Source organism: Lepidothrix coronata, unplaced genomic scaffold, assembly GCF_001604755.1.
Source record: "Lepidothrix coronata isolate B3197 unplaced genomic scaffold, Lepidothrix_coronata-1.0 Scaffold47, whole genome shotgun sequence".
NCBI lineage: Eukaryota > Metazoa > Chordata > Aves > Passeriformes > Pipridae > Lepidothrix > Lepidothrix coronata.
In genome coordinates, this window is record NW_016690227.1 from 4160773 (window position 1) to 4183250 (window position 22478).

A 22478-nucleotide genomic window follows, 5' to 3' on the forward strand; every position below is an offset into this window, starting at 1 on the left:
TTTCCTTTCCTTTCCTTTCCTTTCCTTTCCTTTCCTTTCCTTTCCTTTCCTTTCCTTTCCTTTCTTTCCTTTCCTTTTCTTTCTTTCCTTTCCTTTTCTTTTCTTTTATAATGACTAATTAGCCAGGGACTTTTTGCATAGGCTTTTGATTTCAGTGCCTCACTGTAGGGCCCCTTCCCGCTCAAGTGTAAAAGACAGAGAGGTTGCAATAGCAGTGCTCAGCATAAATTCCCCCCCCTCCTCCGCTGGAAATCTGTCACCCACCTCTTTAGCTCTTGACATGAAAAAAAGGAAGAAAGAAGCAATATGTGGGAGAATCTGTGGTGTGTTGTCTGGCAGTCTGACATGCTAATGTTTCTTTTGGTTGGAAACCACTGAAAAGGGAAAGGGCTTGCTGACTTGTTTCTCTTGCTGTCCATGGTCAAGCAGAAGAAGACGCTGAGTGAGAAACCAGAGGTAGTACAGCCAGTAGGCCATGCAGAAGCACATGTCAATGTGCAGATGGAACTCAGTCAGCATAAAGTTCTCAGAAGATGCTGAATGCCAGCCTAGATGGAAGAAGACAGAGGACAAACAGTGTCATTCAGTGGAAGTGGGGCAGAGGGGAAGGGAACCCTCAGTGATGCAGTGTGTGACGCAGAGCTCCAAAGAGCTCATCACAAGCCCAAGAGCACTCCTGAACAGGGGACTGTACCAAAAAGGGCCTCTTCCAAGTCTGTGCTAGCTGTGTCTGATGGGAAATCTTTCAAACTGTGTAGCAGTTGGGGTGGTTATTTTGTCTTCCTGGGGTGAAAATAGTGAACAGAGCCAGCATGACTCTAGACGGTGATACCTGATGTCATCAGGAGCTGCTTCGCATCTAGTGGAGCTTTAATTGTGTAAACCTGTTGGTTAATAAATAGTTTAAACATAGTTTTACATAGTAGGCAAAAACTACTTGTTTGGTTTTTTCCTGGGAAAATGTAGAATTCCGAGGAATGATGAAGACTCACTTGAGAGTTGATGTGAGTATCTGTGGCTTTGAGTGATCTATCAAATCTCAGAAAATACACCAGTCTTAAAGAAAAAGCAGATATAAAATGGAAAAGTGAGTGGTTTATCTTTAATGGAAAGATCTGTAGTCTAATCTAGCATAGGACTAATCTATACATGCATATCTTTATAAATTCAGAGATTATTTCTTCCAGTTCATACTCATCATGTTTATAAGCATTTTAGGGGACAGAAAACATGTAAGCAAGGAAGCAAACTTAAGCCATTTCTTATTTGTTGCTTTTGATCATGTCAGCTCAGAGTCCTCAGAAAGAGATCTAACAGAAATATTTACAGTGACACAGATGACAATACACACCCTGGGGTTTGGCTCAGGCAAGTGAGATATCCAGGCAAATGACTTTTTCTTACTGAAGAAAAAAAAAAGCATTAAAATGTGTCATTTAATGCATGTCATAGTTGTAGAAGGGTGTTTTTTATACAGGGGGCCAGTGATGTATTTCCTTACAGACAGAATATATCACTGTAAGCCAGCCTGCCTGTTTTATTTTGTGTATCTGTCTATACATTCACTTCCTATTCTAATTTAATTTCAAGAAGCTGAACTTCCATGAAGAGATTTATTATGGATGTAATGATTTCAGACTTTAAAAGGGAGCCACAGGTGATTTTAAAAGATGAGATAAACTTTCAAATACATCAAATGTCTCATTGGATGAAACATTAAGATGAGCTTGATTTTATCTGGATTTTCTGCAAATGCCCAAATTAGCTTTCACACTATCTAAAGGGATGTGGAGATCTGGGTTTGCATTTGTGAATCTGAAGGCTGGGGCTGGCTATCACCTGGTGTCTGAATGGGAAACTGGATTTTTTTGGTTTTGGATACAGCCCACATTTCTCTAAGAAATTTGCTCTTTGTCATTTGGAAACTTTGTCCAGACGCAATCTGGAGACTTTGGCTGTTTGTCAGAAGTTTCTGAGTGCTAAACAAAGCTTGCCAAGGGGGCAACACCGTACCTAGTGGTGCTTCACAGCTAGAGTGTGGGTCTGTGGCTTGATTTCTTTCTGCACATGTGCACAGGCAACAGGCCTTGAACCGCAACATAACCTTTGCTTGTAAACTGTCTCCTGAAGCCGTGTTAGCTGGGGCTGGACCCAGTTTCCCACTGTCTCTTCAAATCTATGGATGGCTGAGAATGTCTGCATGGGATGTATCCATGCTCCCCATGCAAAGAGAAACCGTCAGTTCCCATTTATAGTCAAGATTAAATGACAGCATCACATGCAACTACAAAAGAAAAGTATCCAGGAGGGAGTATGTGATCTGTCCTCCCACCTCAGTTCTCTGCTGCTAGATCAAAGCTGCCAGGAACTTAAAGGGGCAGGTCCAGAAAAAATCGAGTCCCCCACTTGCTAGTGCTTGCCATGTAGTGGTAAGGTTTGTGATAACTGGTGTTTTCCCCAGTGCCCCAGTTCTTTGAATCACACAGCTTGGTGAGAATTGTTTTCTTAAATGTTAATTTCTAGGAAAAAAAAGCCTGAAGACGTGACCAGAGTCCTTCTTTCTCAATGAGAAGTGAAAAGAAAAAGGGTAAAACTTATTCTTTTAAGCAGTAAATGTTAAGCTATTCTGAGACATAACCTATGTTTTTTTAAAGTGTAACTGTGACAACAACAGTGCAACGATTACACAGCACAGTATAACAGTGCTTCCTACTGCCATCAGTACCTCTTTACCTTGCTAATCCTTTCTGCTTCTCCATCTCCTTCTTCCTGGGGTTACTCCAGCCCCCATTTCCCCTCTCTAGTGCCTTTCCCAGACTTTCCTCCCTCCTCAGCACCTCCCTGTGCTCCTCCTAGTCACAGCGAGCACCCAGTGAGCACCAGCAGGGCCTTTAGTCCACTTCTCATGTCCCTTCCACCTGTGGCACTTTCTCACTTCTGGCTGCTGGTGGCTTTCAGGGGCACAATCACCCAGAGCTTGCTGCCTCCAATTTGGTGTTGAGGTTCACAGGACTCCCCGACGCTTCTGTAGCAGCTGGGGTTTGCCATCGCAGGGGATATGCAGCTGCAGCAAGAGGTACCAGAGGGTCACAACTCCCAAAACTGACCTTCTCAAGGTGAAGGCACCTCATATGACCTACCTTAGCAAGGAGAAAGATACAGGAGAAACAAATAATGTTGGTGTTTGTATAAAAGGAACAGAAATGGGGAGGGAGAAAAGGGTTGGATTTCAGACCTAATATTTTGTAGTGTTTTACAATTTAGGCTTAATTTTTTATCCAGTTGAAGTTTAGTCTGTGGGGCTGTGATTGGTGCCTGTGGAAGGGAAGGCAAGGGAGGCAGCTGCACAAGGAAACTTCTGCTCATAGTGTCCTCTGGCCGTGGGTTCCCCTGACACTCACTGGAAAAAGGTAAACTCCTCTGCAGGACAACTCAAAGCAGAAAATTAACTCCATGTTCTCCTTTTTCCGTCAAAGGCCAAAGTTCCCCTTTCTGAATAATGCCTTCTCTGCTTTTCTTAACACATTGCTTTGTTGGATTAAATGGGGCTCAGCGTGTGAGTTGACCTGGACAACCATTGGCAAGCATATATAAAAGCTACAACTGTGAGGAACAATTGCAGGGAGGGCTGTCATGCAGCTCTGCAGGCTGCTCTGGCTCAGAGCAGAGGAGAATTGGCAGTAAAGAGTGATGGCTTTATTTGTACACTAGTTTCAGGTGTAAACAACAACTGCTTCATGCAAAACCTTCTGTTCATAAAGCTCTTCTCTTGCCTATGGAGCCATTTAGCAATCACTAAACCCTGTTCAAGTGCAGATGCTGGTTTTTCATTCTGAAAAGATATATATGTGTATTTCCTTCTGATATCTTAGTGTTGCTACCAACAGCTATCAGCAACATCTGCTTGAAATAACTCTTCTGGCTTGTTTCTCTCCCCTGCTATATGTGTTCCCAATCCTACTCAATTTCTATCTAACCAGGGGCAGTGTTGGCTTATGGTGCTGGACTAACTGTGAGTCAAGTGTGAAAATGTGCCTGCACACATCAAGTGACAGTCACGTATGCAATCGGGTGCAGCTGTAAAGGAAAATGAGCTCTGCATGTTACCACTGCAGGAGTCTGTCTGCAGGTACCAAGGTTTAGCTCCCAGAGGTTGCTGAGATGAGGTTCTGATCATCTTCAGTTTCCAGGAATTGCTGTGGCTGATAAGACCAAAAAGCTTCATTCCTTGTGGAAGCCTTACCCCTAGTAATACCCTACCCTTGCCCTGCAAACCTCTTCTATGTAACTTTTGCAAATACTTACTGGATGTGCAAGCACTGCAGGACTTAATGGTGCTATTATGGTTAGCAGGAGCTTATGTTTTCTTTTTTCATGCAAAAAGTGCCACCTCCACCAAGGCCCATTAAGGTCTTGCTGTCTCCAGCTGATGCTAAATATACCATTTAGAGTCCTTCTGACCCTCTCAAGAATGTAGCTTACTTCCTGGGCAATTTCCACAAGTATCCAGGACTCACCAGAGATCATAAACTCCCACTGGCAGCATGAAGCCCCTGAAGCATATATGCAGAGTTGCTTGCAAATCTACCTCAGAGCAAAACATAAGAAGCCCAGAAAGAAAACACCCAAGCTCTGCAGAGGTATGCCCATGCTTATAGACATTTCCAAGTGATAACAAAGCCAGGGATGGGCTACACAAATGACTGTGGGAGAATGAGAGCAACTCAGCTGGGTGTGGGGAGCCCTGCATTCAGGTAACTATTCAGAGAGTTGGGTTCAGTTCGCTTTGGAGGAAGATCTGAACCCACTTCCAGATCAAGACATCCTACCCACCAGCCTACTTGAGAATCTCCGAATCACATTTGTTCACACCATCTTCCTTTGGTCACATGAGGAAAAGCTTGCCAGGGCATTTCTACTGTTCCAGAGAGTGAGATGGCTATCTGATTGGCTTCTCCTTCTGTCTATTCCAGAAAAGCAGAGGAAGGGTCTGAGCTCATTTAACTCTGAGCAGCAGAGTTTTGAGGACCCTTCTCCATGCCATCTCACTCTCCCTTGAGTTAAGGGTCTAACCCAGAGCTTTGCATTCCCATGTATGGGCCATTCACTTGAGAGTTGTGTTCAATGATCCTTGTGAGTCCCTTTCAACTCAGAATATTCTGTGATTCAGTGTCCCATGTCTGTGTGTGATCGGTGGCCACTGCATGGAGTGCAGCCTTGTCCAGACATCGTTGGCAGAGAGTCATTCAGTAAACCCTCACAGTGAGAGGCTATTACCAGCCTTCTCTCACTCCTGCTTTCTCCCTCTGGCTCTGCCCCCAAATCCATTTGCTATTACCAGGGCTGGTCTTGTCCCTGCAGCAAAATCAGCATGATGCACTTGAACACTTCCCAGGACCAGGGCAGCTTCTTGTAAACTGCAGTGTTTAAGCTATGGTGTAAGCACCAATGTGGGTGAGGAGCAAGTGCCCCACACCCCTCTGTTGGTTCTGTGGAGGTGCAGGTAACCACTAGCTGGAGTTGGATAGCAGGAAATAACACTTATGTGAACACAATCTTAAACTAAGTGAATAGGAGGCAGATTTAAGCTTAAGGTGCTTTACAAGCTCCTAGGAAGCAAATTTCATGGTGCTGTTGGCAAGTTTTATAGGTAAGTGTTTAATCCTTGTTCTGTTAATAAGACAACTAATGCACAGAGAGTGTGATCTTCCCCTCAGTTTTACAATGTACCATCAACCATGCAAAATGTTTCCAGCCCAGAATGGCAGGGTCTTGTCTACACCTCTGGGCATGACACACATACAGCAGAACACCTGGTGTGGGATAACGGAAGCCAAGACAGATGCAGAGCCTCCAGGGATTGCAGAAATTCTTGCTGATTTTGTTTGGCATGGGGTGCATTCAGGAGTGATCTGCCTAGGGCCACAGCTCAGTCTGTGCACCTCTATCTGAAAGCCATGGCCCGAACTCTGGTCTCTGAGCCCTCCCTGCTCCTGTGCTTGGGCCGGGCTCTGCTTCCCTCGGCACAAACAAGGGAGCTCTACGGGCTCCATCAATTTCCTAAGAACCAAAAAAGTTAATGCTAGAAGTGCTCTTTTTTGAAACATTAGTACTTGACAGCTCCTGCCAAGTATTAGCAGGGCAGCAAAATCTCTCTACATAAATTGTGTTGTAATTAGCATGATTTGTTTAATGTCACCTTGTCTGGCTGTCTGAGAAACTGTCTCAAAATGTAAAAGCACCACGCTTTTCAGTTGAGAGAGTGGACTCTGACTGCACTAAGACATTTTTATTTCTCTCAGTTTTTTACAATGGCCTTTTCAAGTCATTCAGACTGGTCAGATTAAGCCAAGTCAGGCAAGAATTCCCAGATGAGGAAAATAAGACATAATAACAACAAGCATCAAAATTTCTTAATAGAGGCAATATGCTAATAATTGATGGATGCTGTATTTGGTATGAAGGGCAACACAGTAAAAACATCCTGATAGTCCAAAAATACTTTGTACATATGCAAAAAAGCTGTTTTGAGGGGAAGCAATGGAAAGGGTGGGAGGAGAAAGTAGTTTTCTTGCTGGAAAGGGGTGTTCGGGGCTGGTGTCTCCTATGCTGGTCTCCCTGAGCTGCACACCCATGTCTGAAGGGCCAACACAAGTGAGTGATGGCAATTTTTCCACCAGGTGGCAACAAGGAGAGTAATAGGAAAGCAGTTGAGGGGTGCTGGCAAAACTAGAGAGGAACTGGGTAGCAGCACTGTGGCATCCCACTGGACTCCAATACATTAAAAAAGCCCCAGCTTGAATGTGGTTCCATTGACCCGAGCACAGAAAAAGCTCATGACAGACAGAGGAGGAAAAGTGGTCAGGTCTTACCCTTGGGTGCAAGAACCTGATAAAATGACTTATCTTCCTCATCCCATGAACGTCACCAGCAACCCAAGAAACAGAAAGAGAAAAAAATGATTGTAGGGCCTTTTCAAGCATGAGAAATGTTTGAGGATGAGAAAGATGCAGAAGGAGCACTAGATACCCAGCTCAACAGAAGCATTTTTCAACTTTAATGTTCCTTCCAAGTATTTTGCTTTTATTCCAACTAATTGAACAAATGTCTTAAAATTCACAACACAAACTGAATTTGATTAAATCTAACTTGGTTCATATGACAAAGCACTGCAGTTAGAATGCATCTAGAAAAATACATTATGCTAGGACAAATAAGTATGGTTAACTTCAATAAGAACCGAGGTAAATTGCTTTTTGCGTGAGATGTGCAATTTTACCTCAGTACAGCTTTAATCAAAGTAAAATATTATAGGGCAAGGGAAAAAAAAAAGCCCTCACAATGTAATGTTTTGTCTAACAACAACTCAGGAAAACTTCAGGTTTAAATTGCTAAATAATGCCAGGACTATACATTATCTGTTCTCAGTTACTATGTAAACAATTAAGTTAAGGCAATATCTGGCTATGAACTAATTTATATTTATAACAGACCAAAAAAAGCCACAGATGGGAATGCAAGCTGTCCATCAGAAGTTTGTCTGCTACCAAAACTTTCACTGAAAGGGGAAGAATGAAAATAAATGCAGGTATTTAATTGGAATTTGCATTCCCACTTATGCCGGTGTTTTCGCAGCCAAATGAAACAGAATGTAAATTAAACATAGCTAATGAATGGGATAGAAAGTATAAACCTTGCATTTGTGAGAAGGAATGTTGCTCTTTGCTCCTCAGTAGTCCATAGCTGATGTTCTGTTACCCACACTGGGTGCTTCAAATTCCCACTTATGGCCCATTGCAGCCTATCTTCTTTTTGGGGAGGACCTGCTCTTTTTTGAGAGAACTAACACTGCTATGCTGCTGCCATTCTCTGCTTTGATTATATGGATGCCTTCTTGTGGCAGAGCAGGATCACCTGCAATCCCTTTCTCGCAGGGCCGTAGCTGGAGTTGTGCCTCCAATTAGGACAGAGAAGGAGGCTGGGGTAGCTCTGACACACCACAGCACAATCCAGATGCTGGGAAAAAGCTCAATCTTTGTTTGCATCTGGGACTGCCATCCCTGTGGCCAGGATGGGAAGACACTGACAAGCAGCTTCCAATAGAGCCTCAGAAGGGTTTCACACTCCCATATTTCTGTGTGCCACAGGAATGTATTGCCTAACTTGTAGTTGGGGGAGACACAGAATCTACAGGGGGATGCCTGACCATATCAGAAGTGGGTGACATGGAAGAAATGGGCTTCTTTGTTCACTGCAAGAGTCCTTTGCCTCCAGCACACCCTCTCTTTGCAGGTTTCCCCCTCAGCTTTCCAGCTGGGCACTGCAACCAGCCAGTGTAACTGCAGAAGAGGAAACAACACTGGAGGGTAGGAGTCATCAAACCTTGTGCTGGTGAATCATCAAGCTGCAGGCTTCTGAGACCAAAAAAAAACCCACCTACACATCTGTCTGCCATGGATAGAATGGAGGGAAGTTTTCTGACAGTTCGTGATCTGTGTTTTGCTGCCCATAAGCTGCATGGCTGAATAGAGAGAGAAGAACTCACTGCAGGTCTGAACCTGAGCAGCAGCTGTGTGGGAACAAGGGGTGCTTGCTGCCTTTGTCACAGCAGTCAATGTAACCCCCTGGTCCCCATCCCTCAGTTCAATAGAGAAAGGGCATGGGAGATGTGTTTCAGCTAGCAATTCTGAGAGGATCTGCATGGAGGGTAGCAACTTGAAGAGCCACCAGAAATGCCTCAAGAGAGCTAGTAAGGTAGTTCTCCACCACACTGTCAGCTGGAGTAAGAATAAACTAAAGCAAATGTGTAAAGCCTAGGTTAAAGTTAAATGTTTGATAGAGGCAAGATAAGGATTCATGAGATAGAAGACAATCTTGACAGTTTAGCACTAAGGACTGCATACAGTCATTTCTCAGAGAGATAAAGGATTTGTTGTCTCACCATTCAGTATGCTTTTTATTGACCATCCCACCAAAACCATCTTCATCTGGATTTTATGTGAGAACTTTAGCTTCTGGGAGGCAAGACAAAGAGAGACATGACAACCTCCACTGTTGCACAGAAACTAATTCTGGGATTATGGAAAGGTGACATGTGCTCTCAGGCATCCTTCACACTCAGCACTGAGCTTGAGGGAGACCTTTGCATGGTACCCTAACTTTGAGCACCTAACTTTAACCCTGAGCTATAAGGCTGGTTTGGCTGTGGAGTGGGGGAGAGGTGGAGAAAGACAGGCACCTCCTTCCAGTGGGGTTTCACAAGAGATAGAGCAGGGTCCTGTGTTAGGTCACTTGGCCAATCAGAAATCCAGAATGGGAATCAGGATTCCTTCTGGGAATGTAGAGGACATGGAGGTGTGAACAAGCTAGTGCCTGCCAGTGCACAGAGAGGTCCTCATGAGCTGATGTAAACCAGGGTTTTCAGCCTTGCCAATAGACTAGTGAATCTCCTTTCTGGCTGACCCTAGAAAGAAAATGGGACCAAGCAGCCTCTTTGCAGAGGTCAGTGAACAGCTCCAGTTACCTCTTTCTGTCCCCCAAAGCTGTGAGGACCCTGGAAGCCAAACCCACTCCAGGGGTGACCTGAGATGAGACCACAGCCTACCTGAGAAGATAGGAGAGCACCAAAGGGAATTACAGCCAATTTCTGCTTTGGAAAGGCTCTCTCCCTCCTTTGGGATGGACCTAGTGTCTCTTCATATGACCACATGCCTCCTAATTTCACGGGGAGCTCTGGATCAGTTGTCAGCAAGAAAACGGGCTGGTAAAGGCTGAGAACCAACTAGTTTTCCCTGCCTTCCTTCTTTTCTCTGTGCCCTCATCCCTGGCACATTGCGAAGCACAGCCCCTGCCTCCTCATACCAGAAGGCCAGTAGGGAGGGGAGACAGGAGCTGCAGGAAAAGCAGGGTCTTCTGGTGCTCTTGGGGCACAGACTGAGCACATCCAACTGACTATGGCCCCCTGGGCATGGTCTCTGCTAGCCTTACCTGGTCAGTACCTTATCTTGAGCTAGGAATGCCTCCCATGCCAAGGAAGGTGTTTTCACACAAGGACTTGGACTCGTGCTTTAACAACCCACCTTGCTTCTACTATTTTTGCAGACTGTCTAAAGGAGTGAAGCATGTTCATCTGACTCCAGCTGAAATTCAGCAAATCTCACTAGTCTTCAGAAAATGTGTCTTTGTGCCTACAGGACAATTTTTAATCTGCCACATCCAATGATCCAGGTACTGTTCAGGTCAGACCAGGTCTTGAGGGCAGAGACAGATGTTCTGTTCTGTGCGGCACCTCCTCCTCCTCAGATGCCTTCCTTCAACAAAGGATCTACCATCTCTGTCTCTTGGATCTCTCGGGGATCAACCAAACTTTTCTGCTCCATGTTTTCAGTTGTGATTTATTCATGTACTTCCTATTATACCCAGAAATATTTTTTTTCTCTTTCCAGCCCCCCAGTTTTATTAGTGCACAAGTGTGTTTGTTGCACAGAGTCTCACATTTGATGGGATTTAACCAGGAGCATTTCAACCAGCCAGATCAGAAACCACCTCCTCTTGTCTGCACACATATCACTGTCTCAAAATGCAACACTTCATGTAATTTTGATTCTGACAGTAAAGGCTGCACTGAAATCTCATCTGGGCTTGTTAGTGAAATATTGACTTAAAATACCCGCTTTAAAGAAGGCTAGGAAAGCAAAGCAAGAAAAACTCAAATCTCCCACTAAAGCCAATCCTTTCTAGGGAGAATGGGCAACTTGTGAAATAGAAGTATTTTCAGTGCCAGGGAGAAAGATACTGTGTATTTCAACAAAGCCCAGATATTTCTGAGTTATGTAGTCTTAATAATTCAGGTTTAGTAAGTGTAGTTATTGCCACAGTCTGAAGCCACATTGGAAAAAACTGATCACTCACCTCATGCTGTCTATAACTGGGTCTTTGCTGTGGCCCCCAGACAGTTTAAGCTGTGCTGGCCATAAAACAATTTAGAAGATTTTCCCAGTGCAGGCAGGCTTGAAGAAGAAGCCAGATTATTGCAATTCATGTAAGTGAAAAATACATGACATTAAGTTGCTTCCTGGAGCCATTCCTAAATGAATAATGGATAAACAATGTCAGTGACCACCCCTTGCCCTTAACTGAGGCACAAGAAAAGAACACCCGTGGTTGAAGGTTTTGTTCAGCCCGTTGGGAAGCTTCCCAGCAGAAGGAGTCCCAGGCAGAAAGAGGCACCTGCCACTGCTTTATATGGAGATTACTTTCCCCATGACCACTCACTCCCCTATAAATTTCTTCTGCTCTGTGGATTTACACACTAAAAATATGTAATAGGGAAGGAATATAAACTCTCACTTTGTGGTATCGCTGGCTCGCATATTGCAGCTCAGCAGTCATGGACAGCATCCAGCATTAACGCTCAAAGGCAGCTGCCATATTTATGACTTCTCCAGCCTCACAAGAGCAAAAAAAGCTGGCAAAGAGTGATTGAAGCACAGCTGAATGAAATGCATAGTATAAAGAGGCCAAAAATAAAATATTTTTTGAGTCTGGATTCCTAAAGTAATGGGGTTTATGCAATACAGCTTGTCTGGGCGAGGATGTGTGTGTGGCAGGTGCTCTTTCCACAAGCCCCACACCATATTTTGATCCTACTGAGCTGCTGCCACTGACTTTTGACAGGGGGGATCAGCAGTCTTGGAGGCAATTCAGTTTGCATGTGATGGATGGAAACAGATGCTTATGCCTCATAGGTAGAAAGGCTAATAAACTCATTATTATTAGGCATCAGACTATTAAGAGAAGGTAGACGTTTTTGAAACTGCACCCACTTATTCTGCAGCCCAAAGAAGATCCCGTCCATGGCTTAAACTGGCTGAAAAATATCTCTGTGTATGTTTCAAATGCATTTGCCAGCTTCTTCAGAAAAAAACCCATACGTTTCTGATGTGCAGCTCACCTGGGAAGGGTTGGCTACACTCACAGAGTCTTTTTCTGATACCCTCTGTTTCTCTAAAATTATGTGCAGATGCAGATGCTGCTCCACGGGGGCAAGGCTGCCATCACCCAGCCCAGGCTTTGCTGAGGGCACAGCGTGCACTGCTGCTTGTGAATTACACTGCTTGCATGTGCAATGTGAAGTGGGCACTTGAATTTATAGTATCTATTCAGACTTCTTGGTAAGCAGAGAAAGGGAACATTGCCATATATGGAAGGTAGGCAAATGGCATTGGAAAGGTTTTCCAAGGTGTGCTCTGGCACATAGTGAATGATTTTTATACTTCACAGACCTGTAACTGGCCAAATTGGGCTTGAGGAGGAGGGATAAGTTCAAAAATCTACAGTCAGAGAACAGTTTTGCAATACATTTGGATACATATCCAAATGCCACTGCTTCCATTAAGAAGACTCCTAAAATATCCTGATTTCCACAGTAGGTAAAGAAATCATAATAATGAATGCAATTACATCAAAGACAGCCCATTACCTGTGCTTGTAACTAATGTGATCATGGTGCAGCAGTGATGAGTGGATATTCACTGCTTCTTATTGCAAACAAGAGCAGTACTCGGGTTTTTGCACCCACATTTATAATATAGTAAGAGGGAAGAAATTTCATAGCAGTGGCTAATATCAAATGCCTACATCCAGAGAAGGCTGTGAGCACACTGGTGTTCAGAGGTGAAGAAGCACCAACAGCTTTCATTTCATCATTTTTAAAATCAGATCACTTGCTCGGGTGCTGCTGTGATTGATAACGCCAGTGCTTGCTTCAGAAATGTCCGTGCTCACACCTCTGTGAAGAATATCCAGAAGAGTAGTCCAGGACTAGGAAGGAAGTTTTGGCCTGCACTGCGTCTGAATGAAATGGAGCTCACACTGTGGTAGTGATTATTTCAGGTCTGTGGAACTGAAGAAAGCTCTCTCTCGCCACATATGGTATCAGCTTTCACTCAAACCTCTCCCAAACAGTAAAAACTTCTTACTTGATTGCAGCCACTAAAGCAGGATTAAATATATGACCAATTTGTAAATTGAGATCCCTTTGACTCTGAAGAGAGCCTGAAGCAATGATTCAAAACTATGTGAACTTTCAACTTCAGCTCACTCAGGGCTGTGGGCTCTTCAGTTGTAAGCTGTGTTTTTCCAAGATTTTTTTTCTTTCTTTTGCTTTTGCTACAAGGTTCGTTATTTTGCAGACAATGGGTCTTTCTGCCCTGCAGGGATTTATTTATCACTGCTGACCCTCTGCATCTTCTCCACATGGAAGAACTAATTGGATGTACTTTCTGCACATGACCAAAGCAGGGAAACTCAGAGCTGTAGGCTAGGAAACTGAGCTGTCTAGAGGGTAGGGAAGCACCTGATGCCTAGGAAAACTAAATTTCAGAGTCTTACAACAATATCTTTCCTTTCTTCCCATAGAGGAACTGGGACATACTGAACTGAACTCACCAGACTGCCTACGAAGGTCTGTGAAACCTTCAGGGAGCAGGGAAAAACAACTACCAAGATAATCCTTGACAAAAACCAGCCCAGGGGCATTAGATGTCTGTGAATATACAAAACAATATGTATTATATGGGATACTAAGAGTTCAGGACATTTCTTAAAATTGCAGTGCAATTACCACAAAATTACAGTGGCATTTTTACACTGTCAGGACCTCCATGTGCTACCCTGTGGCTGTTGTATATGATTGGGCAGGAACAACTGCTGCTTTTCAGCCTAGAAAATTAAAAAAAAAGGCATTTATTTAATATATTTCATGTATTTCCAGATAGGGTTGTATTTATAATAATTAAATGTTGCAAAATGCCGTGTTGTAATCTTAAGCATTTTTCTATTTCTTTATTCCTAAAGACACCAGAATCCTGACATTATTGTATGTGGGAAAAGTGATGGGATTGCCAAGACTTTATGCTGTAAGTCTTTAGGAGTTTAGTAGATTTATTATTTTCCTTCAAACGAATGCCTTCTTGTCATTGTCAACCTTCCACTGCTTATCCCCCTCCAACTCCTTAGATTTGAGCCTAAAAAAAGAAGCTCTTTGGAGCTTGATGCTTTGCTTGTATCTGTGTTAGAGAAACTGTGCTATTCTGGAAACACTCAGGCTTCTCCAAACTGTTCTTCCAGGGGTAACATCATGCATGGTTTTCATCTCAGCCATAAGAACTTTCACTGGTCTCCTATCAAGCATCACCAGCCAAACCCCAAGTACTGGCAAGGCCTAAAAAATGTGTATGTATGTGAGTATGTGCACATGGGTGTATGCACATAGGATCATTTATTGTCATGAAAGAGAGGTTTAATGGCCATTTTCGAAACCACCCCACCACCATTACAGCAGACTCATCCTGCAGGCTTGCTCTGACATACAGCACTGACACGGACTTGCAGATCTGACCCAACCACCACTGGGAGGTTTACTGATGGGATATGTTTATTGCTCTGGACAAGCCATCACCTCTGTCTGTCCCTGCAATGGAGGCAGAGGAGGGTTCTACATGCCTGCATGATGGCCTGTGCCTCAGGAAAGCCCCTACCTAGGCCGTGCCAGCTTAGATTTGCATGAAGGCAGCTTTGTACAGGGATGGGACTGCACTACACTGGAATATCACCCCCACACTTGTGCTGATCAGCAGCAGCACAGTTTCTTACGCAGACTGAGTTGTACGTTTCTCTTCAAGAAATATTTTATCAACCTTGACTGGAATAAAAGCACTGACACACGGGGAAAACTGTCTGCTATTATTTTACAGTTATAAAGAACACGAATCTGCATGATGAACCAAATTCTCCTATTGCAAAGATTATTTGTTACATGAAACAGCTAAAACAGCAGAAAGAAGCCATTCCTGGAATTCACAAGGAGAAAGATTTTTCTTTGCAGCAGCAAAGCAGCACCATTGTCCCACTCGGCATATTAACACTCACAGTAAAAGATGGCAGTTGCAAAAATGTGGGGGAGTACAATTAAATCAGTATTTCTTAAATAGTTCTGGAGTGTGCAAGCTGATATTTTGGAATAATAATGGAGAATGCACCATGTTCTGAGCTGTCAGAGTTTCTGAGGGGGCAGATTCAAAGGTCTTGTGTCACTTAATACCTCTAAATCTCCAGATGAATGGAACAGGAGCAAACAAGACAGGGTGTTGTATTTGCATGTTGGATGAGTTATGCTTTGTTTTCTTTTTTTCTTTTTTTAGCAAATCCATAATTTAAATGGTGCTGTGATGGAAAACTAAAATTACACAGTATCATACACAGATCTCCTACAGATAGTATGAGTTGGTGCATATGTGTGTGCATGTGTTTGTGCTGTAATTTAAAATATAACATTACCCCAAGCTAAAAACATTTAGGAAACTCCTTTGAAAGAAAGTCTTCACCTCAAAAAGGGGATCTATGGTAATGAAAATCAATGTGGCAGCCAGAAATAGCATTTAAACCTTTACCAGAAAGATATGGCACATCAAAGAAGTTAAATCAATCTTCCATCCTTCCGTCCCAAATATCATGCCTGCAAGACGAGCATCCGTTTCTCTGTGCTGACAACTACGCAGTTGTTACTTGTCCTCATCAGTGTACACTGCATGCTGTCTTTGCCACCACCCTCTCTCTCCATCTCCAGACATCTGATCTGCAGTCAACGATCTGGATTAACAGGAGCAGTTTTGCATGGGCAGTGATGCTGTGAAATACAGTGAAACTAAAGAAATGTGGACCTTTACCTTGTGGGCAGCCACAGACGCTGGGATTTCAGTTTGCAGCATGGCTGAGGCTAAACTTGGTATCATAACAAAGTGTGGGTCTAAATAAAAGCTGCCTTAAACCCCCAGGAGATTTGCTGCTTCTACGCGATGACAGTTGTTAGAGAGTAGCTCTCCTACAGAAACAACCATACCAAATATAGCGTGCTGGAGTAAATGCAAGAGGCAATGCTGGAAGAACACAAAAAATGTTTTGCTTTCTCTCTGAATGCAACGCTATTTCTGTGGGAGGTCAAATAGATGCCATATCTTAAGGGATTTGGGTATTTGTCCCTCTAGCTCTGTGATTCCCTCAGTTATTAATACAACACAGCCATTTTCAGAAGCTCCTGGTCTTTCCTGAGGCTGTGCTTTGGGTTGAGAAACTCCTCCATGTACCAGCCCCAGAGAAGCTGGTGAGTAACTTTCTCTGCCAGATGACTGCCAGCTGCATTGAACGTAGGCCACCAGGATGCCCTAATTGTGTCACCTTTTCTACTGGTCTGCTGTTGATCGGTTTCACAGATAGTCTTGATTCAGCCATGTATTCATGCAGGCAGAAGATGCAATTGGGAGAGGAAGCAGCCAAACACAGTAATACAGACATTTGCCTGCTTTACCACAATGGTGTATTTTCATAGAATGATAGAATGTCTGGGGTTGGAAGGGACTTTAAAGATCCTCTGCTTCCCACCTCCCTCCCATGGACAGGGACACCTTCCACCAGATCATTTTCTGTCAACTTTTCTGCTGTCCCTTTCCTCCAGCTCTGCTCAGAATGGCACGTGGATTCCTCACGCAGCTGCTGTGACCCGCAGGAACTTTGCAAGCCTGTAAGACAGAAAAGTAGTGACCTTGCCTGGAAGCTTAGGTACACCAAAGCCAAAGGGAAAGCTCTTCCAGTCCATAGGATGCCTGGATTTTTACCTGTGGATTTTAACCTTTGTGTTCATAGCACAGCAGGCAGCAGTGCTCATAAAGGAGCTTATAGGAAGATTCGTTCTTTGGCCTTTTTTTCCACACAAGTTTTCTTCTGTGCGTCTTCTTTTTTTTTTTTAAATTTTTAAAAAATTTTTAAAATTTTTTTCTTATTTGGAGTTCTTCTAACTTCAGCACACAAAGCAGAATGCAGCAAAACCCCTTGTATGTCAGTACAAAACTGTAGCAAGAAATGGTTTCGATTGAAGCTGAGCCAGCTTTCACCTGCCTCGATCCATAACCCTTTCCGCTCCCCTGAGAAGCAACCTTGCTGGAAAATGCTGCAAGCAGACGAGTCTGGTGTGGCTCCGTGGCAAGCCAGAATAAAACACAGTCACACTGCTAAGTGCTGCTCTGGGCTGTGAGAGGGATAAGATGTCCCAGCCCTTTTGTGTCCCTACAAAGTACATGTTTCCACACTGCAAAACGTGGGTCTCGCTTGCTATGGGGAGAGACAGAAACTGAGCAATACTTTCCTTAATGACCCTTGCTGTAACATGCCCCTATGGGTGCCAAAGGTGGACTTGCCTAAATAAAAGTGAGTGTTTGGACTGCTACAAAATGGGAGATGTCATAGGGGATGGCTGGGCCATCTGTGACCGCCAGCGCAGCGGAGCTTGCCTGATGCTTGAAACATCATCAACAATCTCAGCTATAAGCTCCCACCATTTCATTTTAAAATTAAAGTAATTTTATGAGTAATAGGAGCACATTCATGCTTGGAAACAGTAGAGCACTTAGAATCCTTTTCTATTTCAGCACTAGAAAAAAGAAAGGGACAAAGTGCCAGGAAATATTGCTTCTTGGCTGAACCTTTGTAGACTGAGTTTTGGTCCAGAGTGGGGTTTTTTTGCATGACTCAGTGGTAAGTTTCTGAACAAAGAACTTTATGATACAGAGGCAATACTGTAAAAAGCATTTAACTCTAGATGTGCTGGAGGAAGTTTTGAAAACTTCTGCTATCTTCTCAGAGCAGTGCTTGCAAACAGATTGAAACCTTCCTTGGGGATTTCTGTAACAAAGTGGGTAAAAATTTAAGTGCTTTGTAATCTCTATGAGAAGAGATAGTAGCAGGTAGAGTAGATAATTTGAAATACTTAGAGCAATGATGCTTTTGAAAGCCTTACTTCATTCTTGGAAAAACTAGTTAGTAGCAAAATTACCTTCCAAAAGCTTCTCTGCATACTCTCCTAATGAACTTCTGATTTACATGCAGGTTTTAGATATGACTTGTCTCTTCTAATGTCATTTTCTTCCTTTTATTTAAGGCAGATTTCTGTTTTAGGGGGAAGTATTATGTAGTGTAGATAGCTGCTGTGGAGGAATTATTACAAATACCTCATTTGTAAAGCTTTTGTTCTTCCACTCTGAAACCCCACATCTCACTTCTCCAAGGAGGAGAGGATATTGTGTTTGACTTATTACAAAGCCTAAAGCATTCTTAGGATTAACTGCAACTAATCACTAAAACATGCCTTCTCATTTTGGGACTGTTGTGACTCTTCAACATAGGAAAAGTGCTTCCTACTTCAAAATCTATTTAATTTCTAATTTTTTTTTCTCTCCCCAAAGGCTAGGTCTGGGCCTGTGCCTTCCTCATCAGCATGCCTATTAATGTCAAGACTGAGGACATGAGAAGGTTGAGGTGACCAGCGCACAGCAGTGAAAAAGATGCCAGTACAAGGATCAAGACCAAAAGTGATCAGACTTCAGACAGAGAAGGAGTAGAAAAATTGCTGAGGTCTCCACACAGGTGTCTGATAACAGTCTCACCAAGGTGGAAGTCAAACTGTCTCACAACTCAGCCTCTTCTCCCTAGTGCCTGTGGAGGCAGCTTCCAGCATGACACATCCCATCTTTGCCTCTCCAGGTAAGACTGGGATATCAGTATGAGAATTGGGCAAATTTTTACTTCTTTTGATATATAGTAACTGCTGTATCTATGATAGGATATATTTATGTAATTTATTGAAGGATAATGCTGAAGAAAGGGATGTCAGATGCTGTGCTGGTATTTAGAAAACTGACCACTAATCTGGTGATTTCCAAAAAGCCACTCTGAGTTACAGCATGGAATAGAAATTGTCTCAAAAAGTAAGTGAAATAAACTTGTGCTTCAGGGCATAAACAAGCTTCATGAAAGGTTGGGATAGGAATAATATCCCCTTCTGACACATTACTTTATAATTGCAGAGTATGGGACTGCTTGCATCGTTCTCTGAAGGGTCTAGTGCTGGTACTTCTAGACACTAGGTAAGTAATTTTTTAAATTTATAGATTCTTCAACTTCTTTCAATGGAAATATAAGTTTTCAAGGACATTTTGCACAGGTCAATTACTATGTAGAGACAAAGAACTTCATTTCCTCAATTACATTTCATGATCGCATAAGGAGTAGTTCACAGATGCCCAGGGACTGATGAACCTCATGATGAAAACCACAAGATAACTCAGACCAAGAATCAGATTCTGTCTGACAGTTTTCTAATACCTGATGTCTTTAAACCAATGCTTGATTTTTATTTTTTCTAATTGCAGAAGACATGCTTCAGTTCAGCCAGAAAATACGAACTTGAGGGAAGAACTTAAAAGTCTGTGGCAAGTTTATAAGGACTGATGTACCATTTGATTTTAATTGTTTAATTCTAGACTGAAAATCAATGAATATACAAAATTTCATATTTCTAAGAAAACAAAGACATAAATCTACAGCCATGTTGGCAAATGATGTGCAGATATCTCCTTGGGGAAACTGCAAAGAAGGCCCACACTTGTGGGAAGGGTGTTCCCAGGATTATGTCACCTACATGTATCATGAAGGAATTTTCTCCTTGGCTGCTCAGATGAGGATTTTTAACAGTTGCCTCCCATTTACTCCATAACATTTCATTGCTGAGTAACTCATACTTCTTCACACTGTTTTAGTTTGATGGCATGTACCAGTAATGCAGAGACCTTTCTTTCCTAAAGGAAATTAGGAAAATAATTAATTCTTTCACTCAGCAACTCAACTGAATTCAATTCAGGTTCACTCTTTTAAGAAAGGTATTTAGCTAATTCTGTCAAATTAAAATATGAAAGGAAAAATGTCATGCTTCCTCCACTGAGAATTTTATTTTGCAGAGGGAGAAACTAGCATAAAGCCTTAGAAGGCTCAAGTCATATCTGTAATTTCTGCATATTACTAAACACTAGCATACAGATATATACATGGCACAAAATCTCAGCAATGCACTTTTCATGTTGATTTGGCTTTTTGGTTTCACTTGTGAGATTTTTTTTTCCTTATATTTACTTTAATGTGTATTTGCCAGATGCATTATATGCATTATATGCATCTGTGTAATAACAGGACAGGAATGTCAGCTGCACTCCATCCCTTAAGAGAGAGAGAAAAAATATTATCTGGAAATATCTATGGCACAGGGCCCTACTGGCAGCTGCTGATCTCATTCCTATCCCTCACATGGGGTTGTTAACACAAAGACACATCAGGGAATGGCCGAGTATTGGAAAGGCCATGACCAAAGTGAATATTGATTCTCTTTTTCCTTGGTGTGACTGGCTGCGTAGAAAACACTGATCACCAGTGCAGCCTTGAGAGAAGGTTGAATGAATTCATGGAAGAGAAACTCCCCTGAGAGCTACTGAATACACAGAAAACCAGTCTGGCTCAGGATGTGTCTGGGCTGCTAAAGGCTGTAAAGTACTTGGAGGAGAGAGGAGATGCCTCTCGCACTTCTCTGATCTCATGCTCCTCGTTCCAAAATCAGCTTTTGGGCGTTTGCATTAGCTGCTCTTGTTTCATTATGCTTTTATTTACTGTTTGGAAGGAGACGAGGACTGGAAGCTGTCAAGGACACTGGCTGCAGGCACTGAGAGACCTCTCTTTCCTGAGGGCTGGCTGCAGCACAGAATTGACAGGCCCTGCAGCTGCCCAATAAGCATGTTTCATATCCAGAACGAATTTTCCAGATTGCCTAAATGAGTTGAAACTGCAGGTTCCGTTGGCCAAGATCAAGTGACTTGCACATATTGGGAAACTACTTCCAGTTAGCTTTCTCTCTCTTTGTCTTTCTACCTGTGTTTGAGCATTTTCAATTATGTAGAAATGTATCATTAAGCTCCACTTCTTTATATTTAAGCAGGCAAGGAACAGGGATCTTCAAACTTTGAGAGAACTGCAGAATACTTTGAAATATTTTAATGTGAACCACTCTTTCTCTGATAGAAAAACACATATTTCCTTGTTAATTCTGAGTCACGTTAACTGGTTCTGGTAAGTTTGTACTCGCAAGCACAGCACACTAGATGGATAGACTGCAGCAAAACGAGTTACGTGTTGCATTTAGAAGCAAATATCACCTTTAAAAAATTTACCTGTCTGCCAAGACTTGGCAAAATGAGAAAGTTCATCTCAGTACACAGAGCAGTTCCTCCCTGCCTGACTCTCCTCGTGGCTGCTGGGAATGCCTGGCATGTCAGGTAACACATGCTGAGCAACAGTCAAAAAGCCCTTCGTTTCTTGTAAAAGTGAAACAAGTTCCTTATTGAAAAAAAGCTATTTCCAGAGGTATTACAGCTGCAGATGATGCTGTAGGCTTGCTTCTCAGCCATCAGGCAGAGCCCAGGAGCCTGCCAGGAAACAGCTTTAAGCAGTTTCAGGAGGTAACATGTATAACAGGGACTCCTCAGTCCCAAAGAGAGAGGTCCAGCTGCCTTGTGCCAGAGCGTCCTACCTTTCTTTACACCTTCATTACCCAACATTAATATGAAACAAGCAATAATAAAATATCCCTATTTAATTGTTCACAGTCTGCTAAATGTGGAGGGGCCCTGGGACATCCTGCGCTGGTTTGACCTCCAGTTCTCTCCTAACTCATCTGCAGCTCTGCTGTTTCATGCTGGAAGATCTTTCAGTTTTGGCTTTGCCTTGCCTACTACATCTGCAGTGTAGGTGCTGTTCTCTCCTAGTGTGCCCAGTGGTTGCCCCTCCTGAGGAAGAGTGATGATTTTTTGAGGCTGTGGTGATCTGGTGTGACGGGTGGCTGTCTGACCTCTCAGATAGGAGGTCTCAATTAGCAGAGTCTCCTGTCTGTTCAAGACCTTACAAGCTAAATGTCTTCACAACCTTGTCCCCTTGGGCTTGAGGGTGGCATCAGGTGCTAAGGCTCTTTCACACTACAAGGTTTGTAACATCTGGCCAATGTCATGGGTTATAACAATAAATGACACCACTTAAACATCTCCAGGATTTTTCCAGACTTTTCAATGGTTTCCAGACTTCCTGTCCCCTGTATCTGTCTACAGTTCTCTAGAAATGACAATAGATGTGATTTTGACATTTGAACTGAAAGCGGAGAGGCTATAGAAGGGTCAGACAGATGTGTATGATCTCACTTTCCTCTTTGTGTCATGGGACTTTGTGCATAACTGGCAATTACAGATATACCCCTGAAACTCACACCAAGCTTCTGACCTGTTGTTGCACACTATTTTATGCAGCATATCATGTCCAACATGACTATAACGTCTTCTGACTTACTCAGATCCAGCTCTGTCTCCTGCTTTTTTTAAATTCTCTCCCAGGAATTTCTCTTAGGCAGACTTCTTTTTTCATTATTCAGTCTCAAATCTGACTTCACCACTGTTTTGCTCCACATCAAAACCTCCAACCTCACTCCCTTTACATGTAAGGCTTCCGAAAGCCTAGAAAGCTGCTCCAAGGCAGTTGGTCTCGGTGGAGTTGGGGCA

General features: G+C 43.0%; 1 long non-coding RNA gene across 1 annotated transcript in view; it reads left to right on the forward strand.

Annotated features, from left to right (window-relative positions):
• LOC108497354 overlaps positions 1-21671 on the forward strand; it is a 75222-nt gene extending 53551 nt beyond the window's left edge. Inside the window, exons 2-4 of the long non-coding RNA XR_001874769.1 lie at positions 18297-18594; positions 18918-18977; positions 21540-21671. This is a non-coding gene — a long non-coding RNA (uncharacterized LOC108497354). The remainder of the gene's footprint in view (positions 1-18296; positions 18595-18917; positions 18978-21539) is intronic.
• The last annotated feature ends 807 nt before the right edge of the window (positions 21672-22478 follow it).